The 12,801-nt window shown below is 34.9% G+C and overlaps 2 non-coding genes across 2 annotated transcripts; one reads left to right on the forward strand and one right to left on the reverse strand.

Annotated features, from left to right (window-relative positions):
- The first annotated feature begins 9,321 nt into the window (after positions 1 to 9,321).
- Positions 9,322 to 9,395, forward strand: Trnat-agu. Its single transcript has one exon. It is a non-coding gene; the product is annotated as a tRNA-Thr (tRNA).
- Positions 9,396 to 12,489: 3,094 nt separating this feature from the next.
- On the reverse strand, positions 12,490 to 12,563 carry Trnat-agu. The gene has a single exon. It is a non-coding gene; the product is annotated as a tRNA-Thr (tRNA).
- Between the last annotated feature and the right edge of the window lie 238 nt (positions 12,564 to 12,801).

Raw genomic sequence — 12,801 nt, forward strand, 5'->3', positions numbered from 1 at the left:
TGATAATGATACGGTTATTACACGTGAGAACAGACTTTTTATCGATATATTTGATAAACTTACATAGATTTCCAAGCTTTCTTACATTTTAACAATTCATTATTAGAAGAAAAATTCAGAATATGCACCCTTTTACAATAGTATCTACTAAGTAGACATTAGAATAATATAGAATAATGTATCACTCGAAACTTTTCCCTTCCCATATTGCACATGGATATATGCAAATTAGACTGCCCCAATATAACAAGTTGTCATTTAATCGTGGAGCGATATTGATCCAGTATTTAACCAAATCATATAGTGTCTGTCTAATAACTGTATACATGTATTTAAAATGTTCTAAATATAACAGAAACACAGATATGTTAGATAAATTCTTGTAAAAACTCTGCCGTCTATCTTGATATTGATCCGAAATTGAATTTATATATTTAAATTGAAATGTAACACATACAACTTTTCAATCATATCTGCACCGTGTAAATTTTGAATTTTTAAAGCCGTCTAACACCTGATGGTCATATTCTAATTATTGTATTAATTGCACAAGTACATATGTTTTAATGCAAAATAAGTGTAACTAGATCTAGCTCAGTAGAGTTTTCTTATCCGATACAAAATGATAAATTATACTGTATCTTTAAACCTGCAGTCAAAGATGAATTACATCTGGTTAACGTTATTATAAAGACAGTCTTAGAAAATCCTGGGTATATCTTGCAGGTGAAAAATGGAGATCTATAGGTTACCCTGAATCTAAGTATAGTCAATCATATATAGTTCATAAATTAACTTATCAAGGTAAAGTAATAATATAAACTGGTAATTGCGTTATCTTTGTATAATTAATATAAGAGACCACATAAAACTGCAAAGCGTCACATTATACTGTTCCATGCTCTCACTATTTCAAGCATATTATTCATGGTTATGCATAACCATGGTTTATATATTCAATCATTTATCATTTTTAATTCTGATTTTGTATTATACAAGTTCATGTGGAATTTGCATAATGAGGATGTTGGAATTATAAAACTATATGATATTAGAAATTATATTTCTTTGTTTGTTTGTTTGTTTGTTGTTGTTGTTTTTTTTGCAGTGAAAACGTAAACAACGATCCTTCGTCACTGCTCGTGTACCTTAACTTGAGCAAATCGGGAACCTTTCGCTGAAATCAACAACGATAGATTAGTTATTGCTTAACATGCAAAAATTGATTAAAATTTAATTAGCTATCGATATTTCCCGCCGTGATCGGATAGAAAAAGTTCATGCTCGTATCTCTCGCTATATTCACGCTTCGCGCTCCCTCCGAGCGCTCCCTCCGAGTGCGTCGCCGCGCCACCTAATACAAGGGGACGCAAGTCCTGCGCCCTCAAAGCCCGTTAACCTTATCCACGGGACGCAAGTCCTGCGCCCTCAAAGCCCGTTAACCTTATCCACGGGACGCAAGTCCTGCGCCCTCAAAGCCCGTTAACCTTATCCACGGTGCAAATTATACGAGGTATCTTACATATTATACCAGATATATCTCACCAAATAAATAAGATATAAATTTTAAAAGATATTTCATATAGAAAATTAAATGAGAAATCTCATATACTAAATAAAATATTCTTTCAAAATATATTTTTGTCAACACAACAAGTATAAAAACAGGGTATTTTTACATAGAATATCATCAAGATTTGGTGTTGGCAAAAGGGATTGGACAACAGGCTCAGCCTATATTAGTCGAAATAAGATATCTTTTAAACACTCTTGACTGTTCCAAAGCTGTTGGACCTGACCTTATTAATGCAAGGTTATTAAAAGGGGCAGTGAATATTATTAGTTTCCCATTGAGCAAAATATTCAATAAATCCTTAACTTCTTCTATTTTACCTACACTCTGGAAACAGGCAAATGTAACACCTGTTTTTAAGAAAGGTGATAAATCATCTCCATCGAATTACAGGCCTATATCCCTACTTTCTATAATTGGTAAAATTATGGAAAGGTGTGTCTTCAAATACGTATACAACTTTCTTCTTGAAAATTCTCTTGTATCACCACACCAGTCTGGCTTTAGAACTGGAGACTCGCCCCAAAACCAACTTCTCTCTATCATTCATGATATCACATCAGCGTTAGATATAGGCAAAGATTTTCGTATGGTCTTCTGCGATATCAGCAAGGCCTTCGATAGAGTTTGGCATCGTGGTTTAGTTTGAAAATGATCTAGTTTTGGCATTAGTGGAAATTTATTGAAATGGTTTAAACATTACCTATTACACCGTTACCAGAGAACTGTTATAAATGGTAAAAAGTCAAATTGGCGTAATATATCAGCTGGTGTACCACAAGGATCAATTTTAGGCCCTTTGATGTTCTTGATTTATATTAACGATATAGTAAATAATATAGAGGCCATTATTAAACTATTCGCTGATGACACTTCACTGTACACATTTGTTGACACTCCAGCAACAAGTGTAGATCTTATTAATAGATAACTCGTTAAAATTTATTCTTGGTCAAAAAGATGGCTAGTAGATTTTAATCCTCAAAAAAACGAAAATGTAACAGTCAGTAGAAAAGGCACGCGTGTAGCTCATCCTCCGCTCTACATGAGCAACATTCCTATTAATGAAGTTAGTCTCCGCAAACATCTCGGTGTGTACATATCTGACAACGACACATGGGACGACCATGGTCATTATGTAATTGACAAAGCATCCTCCAAGCTTAATCTCCTAAGGAAATTAAAATTTTCTCTTGACCGGCAATCACTTCAAACTCTGTATTTTTCCTTCATTCGTCCAGTTTTAGAATACGCCGACATTGTGTGGGATAATCTTACAGTAGCCCATACAAATATTTTAGAAAGCTTAAATCCAGAGGCCGCTAGAATTGTAACGGGAGGGACAAAGCTAACGAGTACAACGAAACGGGGTGGGAAACTCTTGAAAAAAGACGTCAGACGCCTAAACTTATACAGTTTCATAAAATGGTTCATGGTATGGTTCCCCTTTCTTACAAGACATCCTCTCAAATAGAAATTCCGATGTATATACTCATTCTACTAGAGACGGAGAAAATGTTCGTCCTCTTCTTTGTCATACTTCTTTGTTTCAGAATTCTTTCATTCCCTCTGTCTTAAAATGTTGGAACTCTCTTCCGTCTGATGTAAAAACGAATCCGTCATTGCGAAAACTTAAGAAACACTTGCATGGACCTTCCACCAAAGTACCATTATATTTCTCCTCTGGAAGCAGACAAGGTCAGATCCTCCACGCGAGACTAAGAATGGAATATAGCTCCCTAAATAGCCACCTTTACTCGAAAGGCCTAGTTGATAGTCCTCTCTGTTCATGCGGGCTATCGAATGAAACAAATTTCCACTATCTTTTGCGATGCCCACTATACGTAAATCTCCGCACGCCATACTTCAATCAGATCAATCAGTATCATTTAACTGAAAAGTTGTTACTATTTGGAGATGAAAACCTCTCTTTCGAAGAAAATAAGGAATTGTTTACATGCATCCAAAAGTTTATAATTGATACTAAACACTTTTGATTTCTTACATAATATATTCGTTACTTTCATCACTTTGGAAATTACTACCTCAGAGAAAATTATAATCATGAAAGATTTGATGTAGTTAAATTAAGCTGGCAAGCCCACTGCACTTTCACCTATCCCCTCCTCCCTGCACACCCTCCCCTTCTAGTTAAAAATATTGAAGTTTATATATGATCACATCTTTTTTTCTCTCTCTCTCTCTTTCTCAGATTTCGTTTATTGCTGTCCATCTCAATAATGTAAATTCCAATTGAAGGAAGTGGACTAGTATAAGCTTTCAAGCTTGTTTCCATATCCTGTTTCTGCTTGTTGTTGTTACAAAAATGTTGTCATATACTCTATCAAAAGAAACGAAATGAAGTTTACATCAAATAAGATATCTTACATTATATCTTTTATGAGTTTTAAAATATCTTATATGATATATAAGATATATTATATGATATATAAGATATATTATATGATAGATAAGATATATTATATGGTATATAAGATATATTATATGGTAGATAAGATAACTTATATGATATATAAGATATATTATATGATAGATAAGATATATTATATGATATATTTTACAAAACAAGTATACATATTTCTCAATATAGTCCAAATTTTGCCTTGAAATCCCATTTTGTACAGTTTGAGCAATAACCCTTCGTGCCAAACAGTATCGAAAGCTTTTTTGGTATCTAAAAATGCTACGAAAGAATCAGAGTCATTTTCTAGATTATATCTCACACATTCCTGTAAGTTGAAGGAAGTGCATAGACTACATAAATTTTTCATATAAGCTGATTGTTGTCTGTTTGGAAATGTTTCAGAATCTAGTAAAAAAATCCATTCTGATAGATAAAATTGACTCGAATATTTTAAAAAAGACAGGTATAAGAGTTTTACCCCTATAACTATTTGGGTCGTCTTTGGGTTTTCCATTACCTATATACAAAGTGAAAATTGTTCCTCTTTTCCAGTCTTCAGGTATGTGCTCATATTTTACAACTAAATTGAACAGTTTGGTAATGAAGCGCAATAGTCTATCACCTCCAAACTTAATGTGTTCATAAACCAGGCTATCATACCCGCCAGCTTTGCCGCTCTTAAGTTTCTTACATACTTCTCGCATTTCGTCCGTGGTAAACATTTCTGACAAAAAGATATCTTTTTCTTGATAAGACTGATTTTGAATTTCATTAACTTTAAGTAGTACATATTGAAAAAAGTTTTCATCAAACGAATCAAGTATCTCATTCTTGAACAACTTACTAAAATGATGGCCCCATGCATTTACAATTTGTTCGGGTTCGCGAAGTGTGGTACCATTGTGTTTCATTTCAGTTTGACAACAACCATTATTTTTTTTTACGATTTTTAAGTAGTTTCCATAGTACGGCAGCATAAACCTTGATACTGCTGTATCACAGAATCAAATATAACAACGGAATGCTAAAAGAGTATTTCTACCACAATACCCTTTGTATTCAACTCTCAGACCATCAGTTAATCATTACAGCTGTTGATTAACAATCTGTTTATACCACACGTGGTGAACTTTGACCCAAGCTGCAATTGTTATTGACGTCATCAATAATCTAATGACGTCACATCACCGGGTCCCGGACGTCACCGGTACACTTTATTTGCATACGCGAAATTATACTTGGCCACGTTTCCCTTTGATTCAAGCCGATATTATTGTGGTAGAAACAGGTCACACGACTCGAAATTGTTGGATATGGAATTTATTTCACACTCGAAAGTTATTTTTTAAAACAACGAGTGGTTGTTGGATATGGAATTTATTTCACACGAGTAAGTTATTTTTTAAAAGTTGCAAAAAACACTCGCTAAAGCGGACGCACCGGTACACTTAATTTGCATTCGCGAAATTATACTTGGCCACGTTTCTCTTTGATTCAAGCCGATAGTACTGTGGTAGAAAATCTCTATTATGATTATCATACTTATGCCAATTGTTGTCAGTAATTGGCCAAAAAGCGTTTGCATGAAAATTTGAGCAATTTTATCGCAAAATTGACTAGCCGACGAACGTTTTGTCTGAATGGCAAGGCACAGGTAATCTGGTCATATATGTCAAGACACACCTGAAATAAGTCTACACGGGTTAGCCACACGCTTACCTATGTCTGGTTAACTTACACGCCTTCTAGGTGTGTATACAAACTAAAGAATTCAGAGAGCTTATCTAAGATGTTTCTATGTGAAACAGTTATAATGATATCATTGTATTAGACAGTTTATATGGTTTTACACGAATATGAATAGCCTTTTTATCATGAAAATTATCAATATAAAACTATTTTATGTCACGACATGGATAAACACTAATAAAATGTTTTTGTAACTGTGTCACAAAAATAGTTTAGATAAGGTCTTTTAAAGTCTGTAAATTCTTATTGTATACCAATTATAATCTAGGTCATTTTATCTAATTCAAATAATTTTACATTGAAATATCTGTTTTTAATGTTTCTGTGACTATCCCTAACAAATTAATATACCACATCAAAACATTAGCGCTTCTCGCAAAAATGCACAAAATGGCAACCACAGAAAAGAAACGAACTAACAAAAACAAAACAAAATGGATATTAGCCCCTAAAACCCTAATAGGATGTTACATTCAAAACACAGAGTCGGAGCACGATATAATTTCTCCGGGATGCAATTGATTATTTGATACATTTATAAGCCTTACCACAATGTTTTCTATTATCAATATGGTTTTCTTGCAGAGGTTTTACTAATCTGGATGAGTTCGAGTTTAATCTCGCATTTTCGCCTTCGCGTTTTCGCATTCTCGTCGTCGAGTTTTCGTATTCTCACGTTTTCGCTCTTTCGCATTATCGCGTTTTCGCTACCCCACCGTCTCGTTTCCACTTTCTCGCGTTTTCGACCTAAGGTCTAGAGAGCGAGAATGTGAGATATGTACCATAATATCAAATCTTGTGTAAACTTCCATTCGGCAACCTCAGACTTTTTCCCTTGCTTGGTCGGGGTCCGGCAAGGGGAAAATCTCTCCCCATTTTTGTTTTCCGTATTTCTTAATGACCTTGAAGAATTTATGATGTCAATAGGCAGTGTTCCCCTTCAAAATTTAAGTGATGAGATTACCAGAAAACTCCATATTCTTATTGAGGTATTTGTATTATTATACGCAGATGATACTGTTATTTTCTCTGAAACAACGGAAGGTATGCAAGCTGCTCTAAATAATTTTAATGAATATTGTAAATTATGGAAACTTGAAGTTAATACATGTATAAAGAAAACTAAGGTGATGATCTTTAGTAAAAGAAAAACTAAACGGCGACATAATTTCACGCTTAACGATCAAATACTAGAAACTGTAGACTGCTTCACATATTTAGGTGTTGCTTTTAAATCGAACGGAAATTTTGCAAATGCTAGACGTAAGCTTATCGAACAAGCACAAAAGTCCATATTCTCAATTTTTAGAAAAATACGAAATCAGGCAATTCCTATTGATTTGCAACTCAAACTTTTCGATTCTCTAGTTGAACCGATTCTGTTATATGGAGCAGAGATCTGGGGATACGAAGATCTCAAGTCTCTAGAAATAATACATCTTAAATTTTGTAAAAGAATATTAAATGTTAGATCTAATACACCAAACTATATGATGTATGGGGAGTTGGGAAGATACCCATTAGAACTTAAAGTAAAGATAAGAATGTTAAATTTTTGGAATCAACTTCTGACAAATGAAAATAAATTAAGCAATATATTATATAGGCTAATGTCGAGTTTGAACCACAACGGTCAAATGAGATTCAAGTGGTTAGATCATGTGAAAAAGATTTTTAATGATACTGGATATACATATATATTTGACAATGAACTACTCATGAATACAAGTTTTTATAAGTATGATGTCAAACAACGTTTACGTGATATAATTATACAAATATTGGTTTTCGGACCTAGAATCTTATTCAAAAGGTCAGTTTTATTCACAATTAAAAAAAGAATTTACATTTGAAAGTTATTTAACAAAGCTGTCAGATCAGAATAGAATCACTATCACAAAATTGCGTACTTCAAATATCAAATTCCCCATTGAAACTGGACGATGGAATGGTATTCCAAGGGAAAATAGGATGTGTAATTTATGTTTTAGTAGTATCGGGGACGAATTCCACTATCTGTTTAAATGTCAAAATGAAGAAATCACTTGTATTAGGAAAAAACATGTACCTCACTACTTTCCTCAAAAATCCAACTATGCTAAAATTAGAACGTCTGCTGAAAAACTGCAATATCCAAATTATGAATAATCTGGCACTGTTTCTAAGAAAGGTGATGCTTTTGATTTGAATGTATATCTATATTTACATGTGTAGTTACTTGCATTATGCACTGTATGTATCCATCTTGTCATGCTTATTTCTATTGTTTGTCACAAATGTCCTCATGTTACACATATTCATGTGTCTGAGTGTATCAATAAAAATCTTGAAAAATCTTGAATCTTGATATTTGACCCCAATGAGCCTATAATGTATTAATGTCACTCTATACATATGTATATAGATATATACATACTGTTTTGAATGTTAAAACAGACAAACCTGAAAATCACGTTTCGCTTGACAATATATTTATGACATTATGTTATATATGATATAGGAATGACTCTATACATTCACATTTTAAACATCAAAAATAGATATATAAACATTTAAGTTCTCCTTTAACTTATCTAATAGGATAAACAGAACACAAACACATCAATGTACATGTATTTCACAGCGACAAAAGTATAAATATATAGGAAATAATACATACCTTTTTTCCATATTGGCCATGAGAGCCCAGTATTGGCCCAAGTGAAAATATAAAGTTTTTTTCCGTTTTGACCAATCACAGCTAACATTAGTATTCACTTCCTTGAAACTTGCCGATTTTTCCAGTCGAAGCGGAGATAGATTAATTGGTTATTTTGCTGTATTTCTGAACTATTTTGACTAGATTTTGACAAAATACTCACTTGACGTTAGCTATTCATGCACAGTTTCTTAGACAAAGCAGAAAAACGCGTTGATCAGTCCTTTCAAAATGGCGCCGTCAATTTGACGTGCAATCGGGAACCGTCGGCACTTTCCGTAAACGAGAAAATATATTCAATCGGGAACCGTCGGCACTTTCCGTAAACGAGAAAATATATTTTCTCGTTTACGGAAAGTGCCGACGGTTCCCGATTGGTTGACGTGGAGTAACGTCACAAAGAGATGACGTCATTACTGATTCCTGCACTTTTTGATACTATTAATTTTTCGATGTTTTCAATTTTGTTTTTAAGTATATGAAATGCAATAAAAAGAAAATTGAATGGTTTCCCGTAAAATGTAACATATATTTCACTCGTATGACAGAATATTTCTATATTTTTTACTCGTGCTTCACACTCGTGAAAATATCGATATTCTGTCATACTCGTGAAATATGTGCGTTATACTAAACGGGAAACCATTCAATATCCTCTATGTATCACGCTGCCCGTGTCCCCTAAATGACGAACCCAGGCACTAAGCCATGTGTAGGCTCGTATACACATAGCGCCACCTATTGGCATAACATATGAAGGAGAAAATAATTTCATCATGATTCCATTAAGCGGATGAAATCATATTTACCTTTCCTTTCCTATACCTGGCCGGCGCTCTAAACGACTGATTTATTACGATCTCTCTTTCTCATATCGGCTCCATAGCTCAGTTGGTTAGAGCGCCAGTCTAGTAAACTGGAGGTCGAGGGTTCGACTCTCTCTGGAGCCTTTTGAATTCTTTTATTTATTACTTTATATCCATAAATATTTGACAATTCATCCAAATCGTGTGAAACAGAACTACGTGGTCAGGTATTTGACCGCCTGCTGTAGGTACTAATAATAATTCTCTTATGCTTATTATCGAAATGTAAAATACCTACAGTTATCATTTTATTTGGTTCAGTAATTCGAGAGTTATTTGAAGACAAGAAAATTAACTTTCCAAAGAAGGCAGTTTAATATTTATATTTCCGTTTCAAATTCAATTTTTTCTTATATATAACCTTGTAACATTGTTATCGCTGTCCAAAGTCAGATTTCGCGCCGTTCTTGACAATAAAAACAAAATCTTCGGTTTAATTTCAACAATTTAACAAACATATTCCACCATGAATATATTCACCTTTTATACAACATAACTAAAAAAACAAAAACAAAAACAAAAACAGAAACAAAAAAACGTTACATTGATCAATCCGGTTTTTAATAAGGTAGCACAAATTTTCGTGACGTCAAAAAATATACCTAAAAACTATCAGATCATAATACTCTTATAACGAACGGCCGTTATTCAATCGGTCTGAAGTTCTGGGATAATTATAGGATAATATATTTCCAAAGAAGACAGTTAAATATTGTGACACTGCAAAGCAAATAGAAATACTGTTATATAGCTATTCTCTCTTTCGAGAGGACCTCTGCAAAAACACCTCATAAAACAATTTAACATCAGCCGTTTCCATTAGGTAAATGACTCTTATAAGTTCAATGGTAGGGCAATACAAAAGTTGATATATGAAACAGGGTATGATGCCATCCGTCGTCAGAAACCCACGGTCTGCTCATGGGCAGACGTTTCCATGGTACTGACACTCACGGACAGACGTTTCCACGGTCCTGACGCTCACGGACAGACGTTTCCATGGTACTGACGCTCACGGGCAGACGTTTCCATGGTACTGACGCTCACGGACAGACGTTTCCACGGTCCTGACGCTCACGGACAGACGTTTCCATGGTACTGACGCTCACGGGCAGACGTTTCCATGGTACTGACGCTCACGGACAGACGCTTCCACGGTCCTGACGCTCACGGACAGACGTTTCCACGGCCCCGACGCTCACGGACAGACGTTTCCGTGGTACTGGCGCTCACGGACCCTGGGTTTCCGATGATGGCTAATAAATAAAATGTGTATTATTTCAAGTTAGAAAAAAGTACCATGTGGACGAAAATGTCCGCATGCAAATGTGCGTTAAGTCGACCTTCTTTGCATTCCTATGGCGTTCAATTGACTCGTGTATTGACGTTTTCTTAAAACGCTGATGGCCATTCCTTTCTCACATACTTCACAGGGTTATCCCGCGGTTACCAGGGAAAAGTTTAATAGAATCGTTTACTCCATTAGGGATGAGACAGGGGAATCTCAACCTGAGGGGGTGATTCTAAAGTTACCTCGTGTTTGGCAGCTTAAGTATCTTACCCCGAGGGTTGACACTCCCCTGTCTCACTTCCATTGGGTGAATGATTACTTGTTTTCTTACCCTGTTTACCCTCTTATGTATCTTATATGGACGTTACATCAATGCTACGAAAGTTAGAGGTGACGTGATTGAATTGTCGACGTGACGTCATTGTATTGTTGACGTGATGGAATGCTGCTCAACCTAGGGTGAGACTAATTAGAATCTTTCACCCTTTTTGGTGTGATATAGGGGGGATCTCAACCTGAGGGGGGAGATTGTTAAATTCCCAAACACGAGGATTGCCGAGTGTTTGGGAGCTAAACAATCTCTCCCCGAGGGTTGATATCCCCTATCTCATTCCAAAAAGGGGTGATTTATTTTTCTCTTACCCTGTTTTCCAATCCTATATTGGAAATGAATATTGCATATGAATTCAACGACGTTAACAGTTCAATATGTAGATAATGGATAAACTAAAGGCGTATCTAAACAACAAATCCAGTAAAACATTGATACTTTACAGGCCTATAAATTCATACTATGATGCAATTTAACAGAAATAACCTGATTAACTTTCAGTATGCATCATGGCAAACAGTAGACCATGCTGTTGATATGTTATTTAAGCTGTTTGTAAATGTCAACATGTGTTTCAGGTGGAAACAATTAGCTCATTTGTATCACTTACATTGCACAAAATAGTAATGTCGTTTTGCCCACATGTGTCTAAAGGACACAATAGGAACATTGGTTTGATCAAATTTGACTTTTATAGCATAAACACTGATTTTATTTTGACTTTGAAATGCAAATGGCGGTTGTTGAAAATATCACACAAATATAGCATATAAGGAGGGTTTTCAAACATAAAAAAAATGCTCTTATTATGCACTATCAAGAACTCTATAAATGAAAAAAAAACTGTTTTTTAGGAAAAATATTCAACCGCTGAGTTTGGTATAAAACATTTCTGAAAAAGGCCCTAACTCACCAGGTTAATAATTTGTCTTTAAAACGTCCTTCTTGCCATGATCAGATGTGCTAAAAGTATGATATAGGAGTTTCCTATTTATTGAAATGCCTCCCTTTATGCTATATTTGTGTAATATTATTCACAGCCGCCATTTGCATTACAAGGTCAAAACAGAATAGTGTTTATACATTCATAAAGTCAAATCCGGTCAAACAAATGCTCCTATCCCGTGCTATAGACACTTGTGAGCATAACAGCTAGATTATTTTTCCGGTTTGATTATTTTTGTGACTTAGAATTATTCCATGTTACATTTTATCACAAAGTAACTTTATATAAGAAGAAACAGTTAGCATCTACAGCAAATTATTGGTGATTTTAAGAAACTACTTGTCCGAACAAACATGTGTAAATTTGTAGATATTTATTCGTGTTTGAAGTGTTTTATTTTCAAGAAAAAAAGAGCGTTAGAGCGACAGTCTAGTAAACAGGAGTGTGCGACTCCCCCTGGAGCCTTTTTTTCGCTCTTCTAAGAACGACCACTCAAATCACTCAACACTTTGTGAAGGCAAATACTATTGGCAGAAGGAAATTTCATAGTAATTATTTAGGGCATATCAGGGATTTCTGATGTAATGTAAGGATATGTAAAAAGTTTACGAGACTCCAGAGGGAGTTGACTCCTCGACCTCCAGTTTACTAGACTGGCGCTCTAACCAACTGAGCTATGGAGCCTGTATGAAGAATGAATTAGTACACTATGCATAGGCCATAACATAAACATAACCCCATTGTGTTCCCTACTTCTGCATCGTAAATGATCGCTTTCTCGGTCTACAGACAGTCCTCTTCAGTCTAACGACAGTTCTCATTGGTCAAGAGACAATTCTCGTTGGCCATTAGTTCTCGTCGGTGTACAGACAGTCCTCGTTGGTCTACAGCCAGTCATCTTGTCGATCTACAGACAGTCCTC

The sequence above is a fragment of the Pecten maximus genome, chromosome 4 (genome assembly GCF_902652985.1).
Source record: "Pecten maximus chromosome 4, xPecMax1.1, whole genome shotgun sequence".
Classification (NCBI taxonomy): Eukaryota; Metazoa; Mollusca; class Bivalvia; order Pectinida; family Pectinidae; genus Pecten; species Pecten maximus.